The sequence below is a fragment of the Perca fluviatilis genome, chromosome 11, assembly GCF_010015445.1.
Source record: "Perca fluviatilis chromosome 11, GENO_Pfluv_1.0, whole genome shotgun sequence".
NCBI lineage: Eukaryota > Metazoa > Chordata > Actinopteri > Perciformes > Percidae > Perca > Perca fluviatilis.
Window position 1 is genome coordinate 6,009,952 of NC_053122.1, and position 20,454 is coordinate 6,030,405.

Below are 20,454 nucleotides of genomic sequence, written 5' to 3' on the forward strand. Positions count from 1 at the left end.
TTTCTATTAAAGCCATGTAGGATATTTAATTCATAGCTTTTCAAGCTTCAAAAACAAAACATTCTGCAGTGCTCTAATACTAAATAAATTGGATACATGAAACTACAGCCCTTCCTGAATGTGCAAAACATAACAGAATATGTAAACAGAAATGTTGTTAGGCCTACATTAATATATAAACAGAAATAATCAATTATAGCCCGGTCGATTATCAATGCAGCATGTTTATCTGTGTTTTTTGCCCCCAACGGTGCCTTTCAGGCAGCGCTGCCTGGAAGGTGCCGTTGGGAGGCACTGGTTATGGTTATGGTTATGGTTAAGGTTAAGGTCATGGTTATGGTTATGGTTATGGTTAGGGTTAGAGTTAGGGTTATGCTTAGGGTTAGTCCACGGTTTGTCCACGATTCGATGCATCGATTTATTTGATTAATTTCAACACTTCTACTGTAAACTGAAATAGATAGAAATCATTTAAGGGTTAAATTCTGTGTTTTAAGACTTAAAATTGTTATTTCTCCATGTTTGTTGCTGAGAGCTGATTGTTGGGGCATTTCTTCACTGCAGAGAGATCAGCTGTCAATCAAACATTATGGGATGTCCTTTGACATCTTCTCATTAGCTGTTGTTGTAAATGTTTGAGCTCCTTCCTGTGTCTGTTTAGCCACGGAGGCTATCACTGCTCATGATGATGTTTGTTGACCTGAACTGAAAATGTCAACTTCTCTGAGCTCTAAATGTCTGATGAATATTTGTATTGATGGATTTGTAGGTTGCAGGTTCCTTTATCATAGATACTTTGTCCTTACTACTTCGTACATTTGTAGAGAAATCTATAATCACATTTACATGTATGTGTTTATCAGGATTACAATGATGGTAATCAATAAGGGAGATGATTCTTTATTCTCGTTTACACAGCTGAGATTATTCTCAAACAAACTGATTATGTGGATGAAGTGAATCTGATATCAGTGAACAGACTGACTTTACTGATGGGATGTGGTACCAAACTAAAGGTCTAGATGACCAATAAACAAACGGGAACAAAGTCTAGTTCTTCTTGTCTTCATTCCAGGGGATCATACAGCTGTGGATGGAAAATGGAACCCGCTGATATGAGAGTCTATCTGAGGCTGTTTACATCCTGAAACACCACACAGTACAGTCTTCATCTTTACAGCTGATCACTTTTTAAAACCAACATTTAGTTTATGCACTGAGTCCATAAAGAGGATTTATTACACATTTAAAAACTGTTAAATAGTTAATTAATTTGGGTCAAGTCTTTTCACAATGACTCAGCCTATATGCTGGAGAATAACTTTTATAGATTATTGTCAAACTTGAAAATGTTTTTGGCGCTTTCTTCAGTGCTTTTGTAAATGTTTTTGTGACTTTTTTTCAGAGCTTTTTATTTTATCCATGGTCAATAAACCTTATGACATTATACCTAATTTTGTTGTTTAAAAAACACAAAGCAGAAACTATGAATTATTTTCAGTAATTCATAGTTAAGATCAGAGGAGGTTGAGTGAATCACAGACTGGTTATATCAAAATTTAGTCAGGATGCTGTTTTGAAACCATTTAAACATTTTTTTTTCAAATGCTGTGACATTGAATAAAACACCCAAAATGCAACATTACATGAAAATTATTTTTTATTTAACCAGGTAGGTCGTTGAGAACAGGTTCTCATTTACAACGGTGACCTGGCTAAGAAAAAACATAAGCCATACAAGACAACATACAGTTTCACATTCAACATAGTACAAGAAAACAGAATACAATAGGCTACAAAGGTCCAGATTAAGTAGGACTATATACAGTGCCTTGCGAAAGTATTCGGCCCCCTTGAACTTTTCGACCTTTTGCCACATTTCAGGCCTCAAACATAAAGATATAAAACTGTAATTTCTTGTGAAGAATCAACAACAAGTGGGACACAATCATGAAGTGGAACGAAATTCATTGGATATTTCAAACCTTTTCAACAAATAAAAACTGAAATATTGGGCGGCAAAATTATTCAGCCCCCTTAAGTTAATACTTTGTAGCGCCACCTTTTGCTGCGATTACAGCTGTAAGTCGCTTGGGGTATGTCTCTATCAGTTTTGCACATTGAGAGACTGACATTTTTGCCCATTCCTCCTTGCAAAACAGCTCGAGCTCAGTGAGGTTGGATGGAGAGCGTTTGTGAACAGCAGTTTTCAGTTCTTTCCACAGATTCTCGATTGGATTCAGGTCTGGACTTTGACTTGGCCATTCTAACACCTGGATATGTTTATTTGTGAACCATTCCATTGTAGATTTTGCTTTATGTTTTGGATCATTGTCTTGTTGGAAGACAAATCTCCATCCCAGTCTCAGGTCTTTTGCAGACTCCATCAGGTTTTCTTCCAGAATGGTCCTGTATTTGGCTCCATCCATCTTCCCATCAATTTTAACCATCTTCCCTGTCCCTGCTGAAGAAAAGCAGGCCCAAACCATGATGCTGCCACCACCATGTTTGACAGTGGGGATGGTGCGTTCAGGGTGATGAGCTGTGTTGCTTTTACGCCAAACATAACGTTTTGCATTGTTGCCAAAAAGTTCGATTTTGGTTTCATCTGACCACAGCACCTTCTTCCACATGTTTGGTGTGTCTCTCAGGTGGCTTTTGGCAAACTTTAAACGACACTTTTTATGGATATCTTTAAGAAATGGTTTTCTTCTTGCCACTCTTCCATAAAGGCCAGATTTGTGCAGTATACGACTGATTGTTGTCCTATGGACAGAGTCTCCCACCTCAGCTGTAGATCTCTGCAGTTCATCCAGAGTGATCATGGGCCTCTTGACTGCATCTCTGATCAGTCTTCTCATTGTATGAGCTGAAAGTTTAGAGGGACGGCCGGGTCTTCGTAGATTTGTAGTGGTCTGATACTCCTTCCATTTCAATATTATCGCTTGCACAGTGCTCCTTGGGATGTTTAAAGCTTGGGAAATGTTTTTTTATCCAAATCCGGCTTTAAACTTCTCCACACCAGTATCTCGGACCTGCCTGGTGTGTTCCTTATTCTTCATGATGCTCTCTGCGCTTTAAACGGACCTCTGAGACTATCACAGAGCAGGTGCATTTATACGGAGACTTGATTACACACAGCTGGATTCTATTTATCATCATTAGTCATTTAGGTCAACATTGGATCATTCAGAGATCCTCACTGAACTTCTGGAGAGAGTTTGCTGCACTGAAAGTAAAGGGGCTGAATAATTTTGCACGCCCACTTTTCAGTTTTTATTTGTTAAAAAAGTTTGAAATAGCCAATGAATTTCGTTCCACTTCATAATTGGGACCCACTTGTTGTTGATTCTTCACAAAAAATTACAGTTTTATATCTTTATGTTTGAGGCCTGAAATGTGGCAAAAGGTCGAAACGTTCAAGGGGCCGAATACTTTTCAAGGCACTGTGTATATATATATATATATATGAGTGCTGGGAAGTAGGAAGAGCAAGATGTAGTCTAGTTAGTGATGTGGGTCAGTAATAACAATGAACGTGAACAGACAGTATGTCAAAATGCTGAATATAGTAAAGAGTCAATGTACAGTATGTGCAAATGTTTGTCTAGGTAGTGAGGTAGAAACATGAATAACACTGTATACATGAAAAGACAGTCTATATGAATGTTAAATGCTGAGATGAAGTAGAGAGTCAATGTACATACAGCATGTGCAAAGTGTGGACTAGATAGTGATGTTGAACAAGCATAGTGCAATATATTTCAATACAGAAATATTTAAATGCTGAAATGTAGTAAAGAGTCGGAATATAGTTAGTGCAGGTCGTGGTCTGAATGGTGAATTAAGTGTAGAGAAGGGTAGTAGATGTGCAACACAAAAGAAGAAACATTTGTATGATCACAAGTTGTAGCAACACTGGTGGGGAGTAAATACAGTTTTGCATATGCATGTGATAATTATTGATTTTACCTGTACATCCATGTTGTTTTGGGAGAAATTTGGTTGAAAGAAACCTATATTTCTGAAGTATATATTTTTTAAACTTTGAAAACGGGTCAAACACCAGGGTTAAGTTGTGTGGGGGTCATGTTGCATAAAGCCTGTAATAGAAGAAGTTCTACAACTGTCCTGGGATGTGTGGACATTACCAACCGTTTTGTTGTCACTTTAGGTGATTGTGTGAAGTCTTAGGAAATGTATGAAGCACTTTAATCACTGTTATCTGCTCCATTGATTTGGACAATTAAATGGTTATCTAAAATGTAAGTAAGTTGTGTTCACGGGTCAGCCCCGCCACACTACACCCAAAGACAAAATCTGAAAAAGGCTCCTTTAGTGGAATTTATTTCACCCACCACACCATTTATAATATATAAACAAATAACAGAATTCATAGACATTGTAGTTTTAAACGTGCAGAATACGTTTAAAATAGCGCACTACTTACAATACTACTGACAGTAAATAAAAACTAAACTGAAACTACATTGCAAATCCACATTAAGACCCGACTACCAGAGCTCAATTCTTAAAATATTCACGTGAAATCCCACTGGATCCAAACACAGTGAACACATGGCTGTTATTATGTGAGGGGAACAGGAAAGCACCATTCATGTATCAACAACAGTCTTATTCTCGTCACCCAGACAGATTCTCTGAATGGCAGCAGGTCCTGAGTGGAGAGAGTCTGACTGGACGTTGTTACTGGGAGGTGGAGAGGAGACGAGGAGGGGGTTCATGTAGCAGTCGCATGAAAAAACACGACACTCAACAACACTCTGTCCATATTTCCTTGTTCCCTCCCCCTCTAGATCTACAGTTGTAAGATGGGCGTAACCAACATGTGGTGAAATGCTGGAGCTAACAGGCCCCATTCACTGCAGGAACACACACTGTTCAGATCACAGCTTTAAGTAGTTTACATTCCCAGGAAGTGAAACTCAGACAGGCTTTGTCCTTGAGAGGAGAAATGGCGCAGCAAGGAGTTAAGCTGGACCGGGAAACTTTCTCTTGTTCCATCTGTCTGGATCTACTGAAGGATCCGGTGGCTATTCCCTGTGGACACAGCTACTGCATGAACTGTATTAAACGGCACTGGGCTAAAGAGGACAAGAAGAAAATCTACAGCTGTCCCCAGTGCAGGCAGATCTTTCGACACAGACCTGTACTGGTGAAAAACACCATGTTATCAGATTTAGTGGAGCAACTGAAGAAGACTGGACTCCAAGCTGCTCCTGCTGATCACTGCTATGCTGGAGCTGAAGATGTGGCCTGTGATGTCTGCACTGGGAGAAAACTGAAAGCCCTCAAGTCCTGTCTGGTGTGTCTCGCTCTTACTGTGATCAACATCTCCAGCCTCATTATGACTCCTCTGCATTTGAGAAACACAAGCTGGTGGAGCCCTCCAAGAATCTCCAGGAGAACATCTGCTCTCATCATAATGAGGTGATGAAGATGTTCTGGCCGTACTGATCAGCAGTGTATCTGTTATCTCTGCTCTGTGGATGAACATAAAGGTCACGACACAGTCTCAGCTGCAGCAGAAAGGACTGAGAGGCAGAAAGAGCTCGACGGGAGTCGACAAAACATCCAGCAGAGAATCCAGGACAGAGAGAAAGATGTGAAGCTGCTTCAACAGGAGGTGGAGGCTATCAATCGCTCTGCTAATAAAGTAGTGAAGGACAGTAAGAAGATCTTCACTGAGCTGATCCGTCTCATGGAGAAAAAACGCTCTGATGTGGAGCAGCAGGTCAGATCTGAGCAGAGAACTGAAGTGAGTCGAGTCAAAGAGCTTCAGGAGAAGCTGGAGCAGGAGATCACTGAGCTGAAGAGGAAAGAGCGCTGAGATGAAGCAGCTCTCAGACACAGAGGATCACACCCAGTTTCTACGCACTACTCCTCACTGTCACCACTCAGTGAATCTACATCCAGCATCGATATCCGTCCTCTGAGCTACTTTGAGGCTGTGACAGCAGCTGTGTCAGACACCAGAGATAAACTACAGGACGTCCTGAGAGAGACATGGACAAACATCTCCCAGGCTGTGATTGAAGTGGATGTTTTACTGCCACAACCAGAGCCCAAGACCAGAGCTGAATTGCTAAAATATTCACGGGAAATCACACTGGATCCAAACACAGCTCACACACAGCTGTTATTATCTGAGGTGGAGAGGAAGGCAACATTAACAGAAAATAATCAGGGTTATTATAGTCACCCAGACAGATTCTCTGTAAAATTTCAGGTCCTGAGTAGAGAGAGTCTGACTGGACGTTGTTACTGGGAGGTGGAGTGGACAGGGAGGAGGGGTTCATGTAGCAGTTGCATACAAGAACATCGGCAGAGTGGGGGGCTGCGGGGAATTTGGAGAAAACGAAAAATCCTGGGTGTTAAGATGTGACAATAACTGTTATCAAATTCAGCACAACAAAGTCCAAACTCCGGTCCCAGGTCCTTGGTCCTCCAGAGTAGGAGTGTACCTGGATCACAGGGCAGGTACTCTGTCCTTCTACAGCGTCTCTGACACCATGACTCTCCTCCACAGAGTCCAGACCACATTCACTCAGCCTCTCAATGCTGGACTACAGCTTTATTATCGTTATGGAGACACAGCTGAGTTCTGTAAACTGAAATATACAGAAATCATTTTAGGGTTCAATTTGGTGTTTTGAGACTTAAAGTGCTCATATTATGCCCATTTTCAGGTTCATAATTGTATTTAGAGGTTATATCAGAATAGGTTTACATGGTTTAATATTCTAAAAACACCATATTTTTGTTGTAATTTTTTTTGTCGTCCTCTTTTCACCCTGTGTGTTGAGCTCTATGTTTAGCTACAGAGTGAAAGAGAGACAAAACATAATATGAGCACTTTTAAAACTTGTTTTGTCTCCATGTTTGTTGCTGAGAGCTGATTGTTGGGGCATTTCTTCACTGCAGAGAGATCAGCTGTCAATCAAACATTATGGGATGTCCTTTGACATCTTCTCATTAGCTGTTGTTGTAAATGTTTGAGCTCCTTCCTGTGTCTGTTTAGCCACGGAGGCTATCACTGCTCATGATGATGTTTGTTGACCTGAACTGAAAATGTCAACTTCTCTGAGCTCTAAATGTCTGATGAATATTTGTATTGATGGATTTGTAGGTTGCAGGTTCCTTTATCATAGATACTTTGTCCTTACTACTTCGTACATTTGTAGAGAAATCTATAATCACATTTACATGTATGTGTTTATTCTGATTACAATGATGGTAATCAATAAGGGAGATGATTCTTTATTCTCGTTTACACAGCTGAGATTATTCTCAACCAAACTGATTATGTGGATGAAGTGAATCTGATATCATTGAACAGACTGACTTTACTGATGGGATGTGGGACCAAACTAAAGGTCTAGATGACCAATAAACAAACGGGAACAAAGTCTAGTTCTTCTTGTCTTCATTCCAGGGGATCATACAGCGCTGATGGAGAAAATGGAACCCGCTGATATGAGAGTCTATCTGAGGCTGTTTACATCCTGAAACACCACACAGTACAGTCTTCATCTTTACAGCTGATCACTTTTTAAAACCAACATTTAGTTCATGCACTGAGTCCATAAAGAGGATTTATTACACATGTTTAAAAACTGTTAAATAGTTAATTAATGTGATCAAGTCTGTGTGTTTTCACAATGACTCAGCCTCTCTATGCTGGAGAATAACTTTTATAGATTATTGTCAAACTTGAAAACTTTTTTTTGGCGCTTTCTTCGGTGCTTTTGTAAACATTTTTGTGACTTTTTTCAGAGCTTTTTATTTTTATTTTATCCACGGTCAATAAACCTAATGTATATGAAATTATACCTACTTTTGTTTTAAAAAACAAAAAGCAGAAACTATGAATTATTTTGAGTAATAGTTAAGATCAGAGGATGTCGAGTGAATCACAGACTGGTTATATCAAAATTTAGTCAGGATGCTGTTGTGGAACCATTTAAAAAAAAATTTCAAATGCTATGAAATTGAATAAAACACCCACAATGCAAAATCAAATGAAAATAATTATTGATTTTACCTGCAAAGAACGTACATCCATGTTGTTTTGGGGACAATTTGGTTGAAAGAAACCTATATCTCTGATATATATAAAAAAAATAATAATTTGAAAACGGGTCAAACACGAGGGTTAAGTTGTGTGGGGGTCATGTTGCATAAAGCCTGTACTAGAAGAAGTTCTACAACTGTCCTGGGATGTGTGGACATTACCAACCGTTTTGTTGTCACTTGAAGTGATTGTGTGAAGTCTTAGGAAAATGTATGAAGCACTTTAAACACTTTTATCTGCTCCATTGATTTTGACAATTAAATTGTTATTGTCAAGTCATACTGGAGTAAAGACTCATAAATCACAAGCAGCTGTTTAATTAAAGCGGACAATTGTTAAAGTGGGCGGAACCAACGTGCCTGCTCGAGTTCTGCCGGCATTAAACAGGGGCAAGATCAAACATTAGTTGACGAGCAGCAAACATAGCGGTAAGAGAAAAGAAGATACAAAAAGCTGCAGTAATGTCCAGCAGAAGCATGCGGAGCTGATGACCTACAGCAGCCGGATAGCAGCCGGTAAGGAGCGGAGCCCTGAGTGAGCTGAAGACCGCTGAAGAGCGCTTCTGCTGTTGTAAACATTAGCTTAGCTGGTAGCCACACCGTCCTCTGACGTCACTTAACCCGTTAATGTCTGGGAGACCTGTCTGCTAACGGTGTTGCTTGCAAATGTGTTCAACTATTGTTAATGTTTGTTAACTAAGCAATGGGTGGAGGTAGTGTCTGGTAACCGTTAACGCTCCTGGTGTCCTCGGGGCAAGTTTGACCCGTTTTTAAAAAGTTTCTGTATCAGAAATTTGGGTTTCTTTCGAACTGTCAAAACAAAATTAACTTGGATGGTGCCCTATACAACGTTCTTCACAGGTGAAGTAAATGATCAGTTCAGTACTTTCATTGATTTTTCTACTTTTATAGCATTTGGAGAGGAAAAAAAACGATAAAAGAACGGTAGAAAAAGTGACAAATGTCGGTAAAAGATAAAAAAAGTTAAGATGCGCAGAAAAACACGAGGGTTAAAAGTGCAAAATAATGTGCTTTTGATGTTCTGTATGGTGTTGGTTGAAATAATAGAACTTTAAATATGTTAAATAGGTATGATATAATTTTTATTATTATTATTTTATTTATATATATATATATATATATATATATATATATATATATATATATAATTTTTTTTATTATTATTTTTTATTATTTAAGATAGTTATCTAAAAATGTAAGTTGTGTTCACAGGTCAGCCCCGCCACACTACACACAGACACAAGCTGAAAAGGCTCCTTTTAGTGGAATTTATTTAACTCACCACACCATTTATAATATATAAATACATAACAGAATGCAGAGACATTGTAGTTTTAAACGTGCAGAAATACTTTAAAATAACACACTACTTAAAATACTACTGACAGTAAACTGAAACTACATCGCCAGGTATAAAAATGATGAACGTAAATAATTTTGATCATCGTTTGAGTCTTTTACAGAAACTGAACAGAGTTGACATTGGAGGAAATGGCACTTTGCCGTAATTACTTCACATCGGACATGAAATAAGCGCTAATATTAAATCATCGTTAAATCATAAAATGAAATAATAATGGCCATACCTTTTTACAGTTCTACAACCGTAGCATGTAGCTACATTACTTCGTAGACCTTACACCTGGCCCTGACAAACACTGCTGTTGTGATTCTTTAGTTAGTTGTCTGCATGGAAACAAAAAGTCCATTAATGGACATATGTCGAAACTAATGGTTTATTCCTTTAGATAGGCTATAGGAGAATCGGTAAGCGGCTGCAGGCTGGAGACCTCCCGGCTGGTACCGTGTGCCAGTTTAGCTGGTGATCCTTTTAATGAATAAAGCATTAAGTGGGGTCATGCCTGTTTTTGTACATCAGTTAGGTTTCGGTATGTGAGGCAAAGATGAACCTACTTTACTGTTTGGAGGCTTGCATGTTAAATTGTGATATCACCAGTTAACATGGTCGTATATTCTCTCCCTATGTTAACCTGTGTTAATTTAGACTAAAAGTCCAATATATAGATAGAAATCAAAACATCTTTTCAGCGTGTGTAGTGGTATAGATGATGTAGAATCTAATCTGTCAATTTTTTGTCCATGACATCCAAGGTTCGTGCAAATATCACCAGTTAACAGGATCACCAGCTAAACTGGCACACCGTCCCCGGGCTTTGACTTTTCAAAATAAAAGCTTCCGTCTGGTCCGCTATGTCTTCGTACTTTGGTGTTTTGAACTAAACGGTACAACGATCATGCTAATGAATACAATGATGCGTTTTTCAGCAGATGTCTTAGTTACAACACGATGGAGCTATCAAAGCAGTTTTGTGTTTATATGTGCGCAGAGGCGGGAAGTCATTTCCAGCAGGGGTGCGGGTGCTGGCGGGGGTGCGCAGAACAACTCTACCTCTGCCTCCCCACCCCACCACCCTCCATGAAGTAGGCTACATACTGCTATATACTGCACAGCGAACTATATAGGCACTAAATCACATGCCAATCACTACTGGTCAAAGATTCCTTTGCAGCGGCCAGGTTTAAACCGACCTTGCGGCCCTTTGCTGCGTGTCATTCCCTTTTTTCTCTCTCCCCCCTTTCTGTTTTATCCACTGTCACTATCGAATAAAAAATAATAAAAAGATGAATGACTAGTCCAGCTGAGCAGGCGTCAAGTATGCCTTTCCAGTTCAATAAACCAAGTACTGCCATCTGACTCACACATCACAAGACAGTGTTACAATTAATTAAATCATACCAAAGCGTTGTATGGCTCAAGACTATGGCGATATAGTATTCACTGTAAATCACCCAAGCAGAAAGCACAATAGTAATTCTGAAACGTGATTGACTGAAGATACAACAATGCCATCAAACAACACAGCTGAGTGCAGGTTGTTAAATAACAGTCACTTAGTCAGCTGCTACTTCACAAACTGCAAAGCCAACATATAGGCTACTGCACTGACAACTAAGTCTCACACAGGCCTATAGCAGCATCACAAAATTATGGATGCAATACGTCTGATATGCATGGCTTTTCAATAAACTAAACTAAATATGTACATTATCTGGTCACACGGTCACAACAGATTATATTAACCTACTCAATTTACAGATAGCATAATAGCTCTTACCTTTAGAAGTTCTAATTTCTTGTCTTTTTTTTGCAAAGTCGCAGATCAAATCCTCAAAGTCCAGCTCTAGCAGCTCGCTAAACCTACTACAGATGCGCTTGCTGTGTGTTGGTAGAACTTTACAGGCAACGCGCAACAAATGTCTCCGTGGACAGTGAATATAGAATCCACTCCCGTGGTAAACCGCGTTTCACCGTTGTGAAGGTGTCGGGTCAGTGCCTCGTTGGTGAGAGAGCGGGTCTTTCTGCCACCAGCCTCGTCCCCCTCCGAGATGCTGGACATTTAGCCGCCCGATTCTGAAAGGCTGATATCCCTCTGGGTATAACTTACTCCGGACGGTTCTCTGTAATCGGTCCCCGTAGTGCAGGCTCTTCAGAGATGATGGTACCTGAGGGGCCATTACCTTGTTCTGTAATGCTGATGACCGGCCTCATCTCTGTCTTTTTCCACAACAACTTTGCTAAAATTAACGTTAGCCACCGTTAGCTGTGGCAGATTGTAGCTGGTAGAAGGCAGCGATTCTTCCAAGCTAACGTTGGCTAGCTCCTCGACATCCTCCTCTTCATCATTCCCAGCTCTTTTTAAAAAGCTATTTATTCGCGGTACATTTTTTATACCAGCCGCTTCTTTCTCTCCCTTTTCCACACTTTCACTCGCTGATACAACCCAATCTGACCGGGGATCAGTTACAAATTAATTCCACTCTTTCAATCTCAACTCGTTCTTAGAAAACTGATCTTGATTCAGTGCGATGTAAACAACCTGCTCTATGCCCACCCACCTTTATCTTTAGCCAATCTACACAGTGCATGCGGCCTTCTCCCAATCATTACATTAAACAACTTTTATTTTATTCTGATTGGATAATTATCACCATAATGATTAATGCCCATTGGGTAATACCGGGCTTGATCGCGAGTTTGCCAACGCGGGTGCTGCCGCACTCCCCAGCACCCCTACTCCCCCGCCTATGTATAGGCAAGTGCGGGGATTTATTCAGTTTGGCAAATCCCACGGTCTCTACAAAGCTATAGCTCCATTTGGCTGGTGGAGCCCTCCAAGAGTCTCCAGGAGAACATCTGCTCCGTCATAATGAGGTGATTAAGATTTTCTGCCGAACTGATCAGCAGTGTATCTGTTATCTCTGCTTAATGGATGAACATAAAGGCCAACGCACACAGTCTTAGCTGCAGCAGAAAGGACTGAGAGGCAGAAAGAGCTCGAGGGGAGTCAACAAAACATCCAGCAGAGAATCCAGGACAGAGAGAAAGATGTGAAGCTGCTTCAGCAGGAGGTGGAGGCTATCAATCGCTCTGCTGATAAAGTAGTGGAGGACAGTGGGAAGATATTCACTGAGCTGATCCGTCTCATGGAGAAAAGAAGCTCTGATGTGGAGCAGCAGGTGAGATTTCAGCAGAAAACTGAAGTGAGGCGAGTCAAAGAGCTTCAGGAGAAGCTGGAGCAGGAGATCACTGAGCTGAAGAGGAAAGACGCTGAGATGAAGAAGCTCTCACACACAGAGGATCACAACCAGTTTCTACACAACTACTCCTCACTGTCACCACTCAGTGAATCTACATCCAGCATCGATATCCGTCCTCTGCGCTACTTTGAGGATGTGACAGCGGCCGTGTCAGACACCAGAGACAAACTACAGGACGTCCTGAGAGACACATGGACAAACATCTCACTGGCTGTGACTGAAGTGGATGTTTTACTGCCACAACCAGAGCCCAAGACCAATAAAATATTCACGTGAACTCACACTGGTTTCCAACACAGCAAATGAACATCTGTTATTATCTGAGGTGGAGAGAAAGGCAACATTAACAGATAATAATCAGGGTTATTATAGTCACCCAGACAGATTCTCTGTAAACTATCAGGTCCTGAGTAGAGAGAGTCTGACTGGACGTTGTTACTGGGAGGTGGAGTGGAGAGGAAGAGTTCATGTAGCAGTCGCATACAAGAACATCAGCAGAGTCGGGGACTTGGGTGAATTTGGAGAAAACGAAAAATCCTGGGTGTTAAGATGTGTCAATAACCGTTATCAAATTTGGCACAAGAAAGTCCAAACTCTCGTCCCAGGTCCTTGGTCCTCCAGAGTAGGAGTGTACCTGGATCACAGGGCAGGTACTCTGTCCTTCTACAGCGTCTCTGACACCATGACTCTCCTCCACAGAGTCCAGACCACATTCACTCAGCCTCTCCATGTTGGACTACAGCTTTGTTATAGTTTTGGAGACACAGCTGAGTTCTGTAAACTGAAATAGACAGAAATCTTTTTAGGGTTAAATTCTGTGTTTTAAGACTTAAATCTTATATTGTCTCCATGTTTGTTGCTGAGAGCTGATTTGTTGCAGACATCAGCTGTCAATCAAGCATTATGGGATGTCCTTTGACATCTTCTCATTAGCTGTTGTTGTAAATGTTTGAGCTCCTTCCTGTGTCTGTTTAGCCACGGAGGCTATCACTGCTCATGATGATGTTTGTTGACCTGAACTGAAAATGTCAACTTCTCTGAGCTCTAAATGTCTGAATATTTGTATTGATGGATTTGTAGGTTGTAGGTTCCTTTATCATAGATACTTTGTCCTTAATATTGAACAGACTGACTTTACTGATGGGATGTGGGACCAAACTAAAGGTCTAGATGACCAATAAACAAACGGGAACAAAGTCTAGTTCTTCTTGTCTTCATTCCAGGGGATCATACAGCGCTGATGGAGAAAATGGAACCCGCTGATATGAGAGTCTATCTGAGGCTGTTTACATCCTGAAACACCACACAGTACAGTCTTCATCTTTACAGCTGATCACTTTTTAAAACCAACATTTAGTTTTGAGCACTGAGTCCATGAAGAGGATTTATTACACATATTTAAAAACTGTTAAATAGTTAATTAATGTGATCAAGTCTGGGTGTTTTCACAATGACTCAGCCTCTCTATGCTGGAGAATAACTTTTATAGATTATTGTCAAATTGAAAACTTTTTTTGGCGCTTTCTTCAGTGCTTTTGTAAACGTATTTGTGACTTTTTCAGAGCTTTTTTTTATTTTATCCACGGTCAATAAACCTAATGTATATGATATTATACCTAATTCTGTTTAAAAAAAAAAAAAAAAGCAGGAACTATTAATTATTTTGAGTAATAGTTAAGATCAGAGGATGTCGAGTGAATCACAGATTGGTTATATCAAAATTTAGTCAGGATGCTGTTTTGAAACCATTTAAAAAAATTTTTTAAATGAAATTGAATAAAACACCCAAAATGCAAAATTAAATGAAAATAATTACTTATTTTACCTGCAAAGAATGTACATCCATGTTATTTTGGGGGCAATTTGGTTGAAAGAAACCTATATCACTGATATATCAGCCCATATGCACAACCCCTCCCTCCCTCCTCCCCCCAGCCTGGTCTGAGGTCTAACTTAATACTTGAACAAGGGCTGTAACCTTATTACTTCAAACCTCTAATACTGACTGTTGATTTGAGTCTATCCTACTGTCTACTTTATTCCCTTCTAATGTCCATATTTAATGCTGTCTTTTTTTTAAACTTTATCCTTGCTCTGCTATAGTTTTTATATTACTATGTCTACATTATTCTCTTTATAATGTCCATATTTAATGCTGGTCTCTAGACTTTATCCTTCCACTATTGGACTTATTTGCACTACCACCATGACGCACCCTCTCATAGAGCACCTTACCTGCCCTGTCACTACAAGCCTCTCATGCTTATACATCCCTTAGTACATTCATGAGTTTATATTTAATATCTTTTCTTTTATTGTCCATATTATTCATGCGGATTTGTTATTTTATCATCCTGTTTATGATGTATGTGTATGTTGTGTGTGATGTCTTTAAGCTACTCGGACCTGGAATTTCCCCTTGGGATCAATTAAGTGTCTGTCTGTCTTCCCTGATCAATGCTCTCCTTGTCCGGGCTGTCAGTTTAGGTGGGGGCCATGTCTCAGTAGGTTTGCAGTTATTTCTTTTTATAACCTAACCCTGCTTTAAACTTCTCCACAACTTTATCCCTGACCTGTCTGGTATGTTCCTTGGGCTTCATGATTCTGTTTGTTCACTAATGTTGACTCTAACAAACCTCTGAGGCCTTCACAGAACAGCTGGATTCATATTGAGATTAGATTACACACCGCTGGACTCTATTTACTAATTAGGTGACTTCTGAAGGCAACTGGATTTTATTTAGGGGTATCAGAGTAAAGGGGGCTGAATACTTTTGCACGCCACACTTTTCAGTTTTTTTTTATTTGTAAAACAAATTTGAAAATGTATAATTTTCCTTCCACTTCACAATTATGCGCCACTTTGTGTTGGTCTATCACATAAAATCCCAATGAAATACATTTACATCTGTGGTTGTAACATGACAAAATGTGGAATAGTAGGTAGGAATACTTTTGCTAGCCTCTGTAAACGCTCACGACGCAGAAATGGAGACATGGAGACAACCAAACGCTAAGGGGGGATTTATTGTCATCTGTGACTATATTTGTCATTGGGGATATTCCTGTGCTACAGCAGCTCGAAAGAAAAATATATATAATAATTTACACTCATCAGAATAACACAAATACACAAATAGCAGAGATGAGGACTCAAGTCTGAGACACGGACTCGAGTCGCACTTAAGTCGCACAAACAGCTGACTTCAGACTTGACTCGTACTCGACCCAAAAGACTTCAGACTCGGGCTTCGAGACTCGTCAACATGTTTTTATGCAATTATTGCTTTTTTATTAAATCTAAATGTATTCATGTATTTCTATTTTCTTTCATTGGCGCATATACGTTGGGGAAACGTATGACGAGCTGCATGTCCATTGCCCTTTGCCATAATGTGCAACGTAATGCATGCGTTATGCCTTGTGTGCGCGCACTCTCATATAAAAAAAATACATTGACGATGGCGACACCAAGTCCTCCCGGAGTTGTGCCTTTTGTCATTAGTTTTGCTTTAAATAACTTGGTAAACAGTGGCAGTAAGCTAACAGCTACATGCAAGGTGTGTGGCACCAAGATAAATGATGCCGAATCAACGCCAAACTTCATCAGGCATCTCCAAACGCACCCAGATAGGTCAGTCACTCACATGCTAATGTGAAAGAGATGTTACATTTAGCATATATTGTCATAGGTAACAAGCTAACCATCGCAAAGTTCCATGCTAATGCTGGGAACAGGCAAATGATATCTTTATAGTTAGTAGTTGCTGAGGTTCAGACATCCGTGGCGCACAGGAGGCAGGACGCACGGATCCATCTCCCCAGGAACAAACGCTGTGTCGGGGGGGGGGGGCAAACTGACGTGATGCGTAATTGATCCCGTGGATGATTTGTAGACTATTAAGTGTACAAGGTGTACCCGGTTCACCAAACACTGGGCCATCTTGACTGTCTTGATTCTGCACATATTTCTGTTACTGTAGTCCTATTTACTATTTCATTATTTCATCCATGCGTGGCGCAGCGGATCCGTGCGCACTGTCAGCTGCCGTGGAGACGCTGGCCTCACTAACCTCTCCTCCTCTGAGTCGGATCTCCCTCGTGCTGGACTCAGTTTCACTGAGCCTACTAACACTTAGAAAATAAATAAATTGCTTTAGATCAGTGAGTTCAAACTGCTTATTGTGCGTAATTTGGACTAACACTGAGATGCATGTTGTTCTGTAACTGGTGTGGCGCTGCCACTATTCTCTTGATATCCACTTCGACATTAGACATTTTTTGGAGTGAAAGAGACGTTACGTCTCAACACACAGGACCAGTTGACCAATCACAGTCCTTCCGGTCTGCGCCGCCTCGACGCCAAGTCACACATTTTCGGAGGTGCATGTCGAGCTACGGCGGAGGGCTGGGAGGGGGGTTGGCAGCGATGCAGAGGGGTCTGCCGGGTACGTCGTTGATTCGACGTAGAAGCATAAATCAGCCTTAAGCCGTTTTGGACAGGGAATGAATGTAAAATCAATGTTAGCATCAAAGCTAACTAAATGACTTTAATTAGATCTAATGATTGTAGTCGGGCCCCAGAGCTCTTCTGTAGCAAGTTTTGTCATTAAGCTTTTTGAGTGCTATTTATTTATCATCTGCTCTAGCTTTTCCAACATTTTAGACACAGATATGGAAATAATAATGGTCCAAAATGATGTGAAATTGCATTTTTTTTCTGCAAAAACTGTCACATTTTCTTGAGGGAGGAACCCTAAAACACCTGCCAAATACATGCAACTAGTCTTCCACAAACCACAATATCATTACACCTACAACCGGTTCATGTCTCTATTTTTCATCTGCTGTGTTTAAGTCCTTCTAATCATGAAAAAGAACTAATTCTAAAAACTGTGGAGAAAAAGACTTGGATTCTAATAAGAGTTTAGCTCCTGAAAGCTAAAGTGAGCAGGGTTTTAAATGAGAAATGAGCTCTGTTGTAAACAACTGCTGAACACACAATCTCTGTCAAAGCACTTCTCTTCCTGGAATGAATCACAGATTGATAACTCCTCCCTCCATATTTCCTTGTTCCCTCCCCTTTTAGATCTACAGTTGTAAGATGGGCGTAACCAACATGTGGTGAAGTGCAGGAGCTGACAGGCCCCATTCACTGCAGGAACACTCACTGTTCAGATCACAGCTCAAACTACTTTCAATTCTCAGGAAGTGAAACTCAGTCAGTGAGAGGAGAAATGGCGCAGCAAGGAGTTCAGCTGGACTGGGAAACTTTCTCTTGTTCAATCTGTCTGGATCTACTGAAGGATCCGGTGACTATTCCCTGTGGACACAGCTACTGTATGAACTGTATTAAAGAGTTCTGGGATGAGAAGAAAATCTACAGCTGTCCTCAGTGCAGGGAAACTTTCACACCGAGGCCTGTTGTTGTCAAAAGCACCATGTTAGCAGATATAGTGGAGCAACTGAAGAAGACTGGACTCCAAGCTGCTCCTGCTGATCACTGCTATGCTGGAGCTGAAGATGTGGCCTGTGATGTCTGCACTGGGAGAAAACTGAAAGCCCTCAAGTCCTGTCTGGTGTGTCTGGCTTCTTACTGTGAGAAACATCTCCATTTTCATAATGATGTGGCTCCATTCAAGAAACACAAGCTGGTGGAGCCCTCCAAGAATCTCCAGGAGAACATCTGCTCTGTTCATGATGAGGTGATGAAGATTTTCTGTCGTACTGATCAGCAGTGTATCTGTTATCTCTGCTCTGTGGATGAACATAAAGGCCACGACACATTCTCAGCTGCAGCAGAAAGGACTGAGAGGCAGAAAGAGCTCGAGGGGGAGTCAACAAAACATCCAGCAGAGAATCCAGGACAGAGAGAAAGATGTGAAGCTGCTTCAACAGGAGGTGGAGGCTATCAATCACTCTGCTGATAAAGTAGTGGAGGACAGTGGGAAGATCTTCACTGAGCTGATCCGTCTCATGGAGAAAAGACGCTCTAATGTGGAGCAGCAGGTCAGATCCCAGCAGAAAACTGAAGTGAGTCGAGTTAAAGAGCTTCAGGAGAAGCTGGAGCAGGAGATCACTGAGCTGAAGAGGAAAGACGCTGAGATGAAGAAGATCTCACACACAGAGGATCACACCCAGTTTCTACACAACTACTCCTCACTGTCACCACTCAGTGAATCTACATCCAGCATCGATATCCGTCCTCGGCGCTACTTTGAGGATGTGACAGCGGCTGTGTCAGCCACCAGAGACAAACTACAGGACATCCTGAGAGACACATGGACAAATATCTCACTGACTGTGACTGAAGTGGATGTTTTACTGTCACAACCAGAGCCCAAGACCAGAGCTGACTTCTTAAAATATTCACGTGAACTCACACTGGATCCAAACACAGCAGACACACATCTGTTATTATCTGAGGGGGAGAGAAAGGCAACATTAACAGAAAATAATCAGGGTTATCCTAGTCACCCAGACAGATTCTCTGTATACTTTCAGGTCCTGAGTGGAGAGAGTCTGACTGGACGTTGTTACTGGGAGGTGGAGTGGACAGGAGGAGGGGTTCATGTAGCAGTCGCATACAAGAACATCAGCAGAGTCGGGGACTTGGGGGAATTTGGAAAAAACAAAAAATCCTGGGTGTTAAGATGCGGCAAAAACAGTTATCAAATTTGGCACAAGAAAGTCCAAACTCTCGTCCCAGGTCCTTGGTCCTCCAGAGTAGGAGTGTACCTGGATCACAGGGCAGGTACTCTGTCCTTCTACAGCGTCTCTGACACCATGACTCTCCTCCACAGAGTCCAGACCACATTCACTCAGCCGCTCTACGCTGGACTACAGCTTTATTATCATTTTGGAGACACAGCTGAGTTCTGTAAACTGAAATAGACAGAAATCATTTCAGGGTTAAATTCTGTGTTTTAAGACTTTAAAAAACTGAGAGCTGATTTCTTCACTGCAGAGAGATCAGCTGTCAATCAAACATTATGGGATGTCCTTTGACATCTTCTCATTGGTTGTTGTTGTAAATGTTTTAGCTCCTTCCTGTGTCCGTTTAGCCATGGAAGCTATCACTGCTCATCATGATGATGATGTTTGTTGACCTGAACTGAAAATGTCAACTTCTCTGAGCTCTAAATGTCTGATGAATATTTGTATTGATGGAGTTGTAGGTTCCTTTATCATAGATACTTTGTCCTTAATACTTCGTACATTTGTATAGAAATCTATAATCACATTTACATGTATTTGTTTATCAGGATTACAATGCTGGTAATCAATAAGGGAGATGATTCTTTATTCTCTTTTACACAGCTGAGATTATTCTCAACCAAACTGATTATGTGGATAAAGTGAATCTGATATCATTGAACAGACTGACTTTACTGATGGGATGTGGGACCAAACTAAAGGTCTAGATGACCAATAAACAAACGGGAACAAAGTCTAGTTCTTCTTGTCTTCATTCCAGGGGATCATACAGCGCTGATGGAGAAAATGGAACCCGCTGATATGAGAGTCTATCTGAGGCTGTTTACATCCTGAAACACCACACAGTACAGTCTTCATCTTTACAGCTGATCACTTTTTAAAACCAACATTTAGTTCATGCACTGAGTCCATAAAGAGGATTTATTACACATATTTAAAAACTGTTAAATAGTTAATTAATTTGGTCAAGTCTGGGTGTTTTCACAATCACTCAGCCTCTCT

The 20,454-nt window shown here is 40.7% G+C and overlaps 2 pseudogenes; both read left to right on the forward strand.

The window, feature by feature from the left end:
- Nucleotides 1–5,080: 5,080 nt before the first annotated feature.
- On the forward strand, nt 5,081–13,607 carry LOC120568549 (annotated as a pseudogene).
- LOC120568057 lies at nt 8,499–20,190 on the forward strand (annotated as a pseudogene).
- Nucleotides 20,191–20,454: the final 264 nt, after the last annotated feature.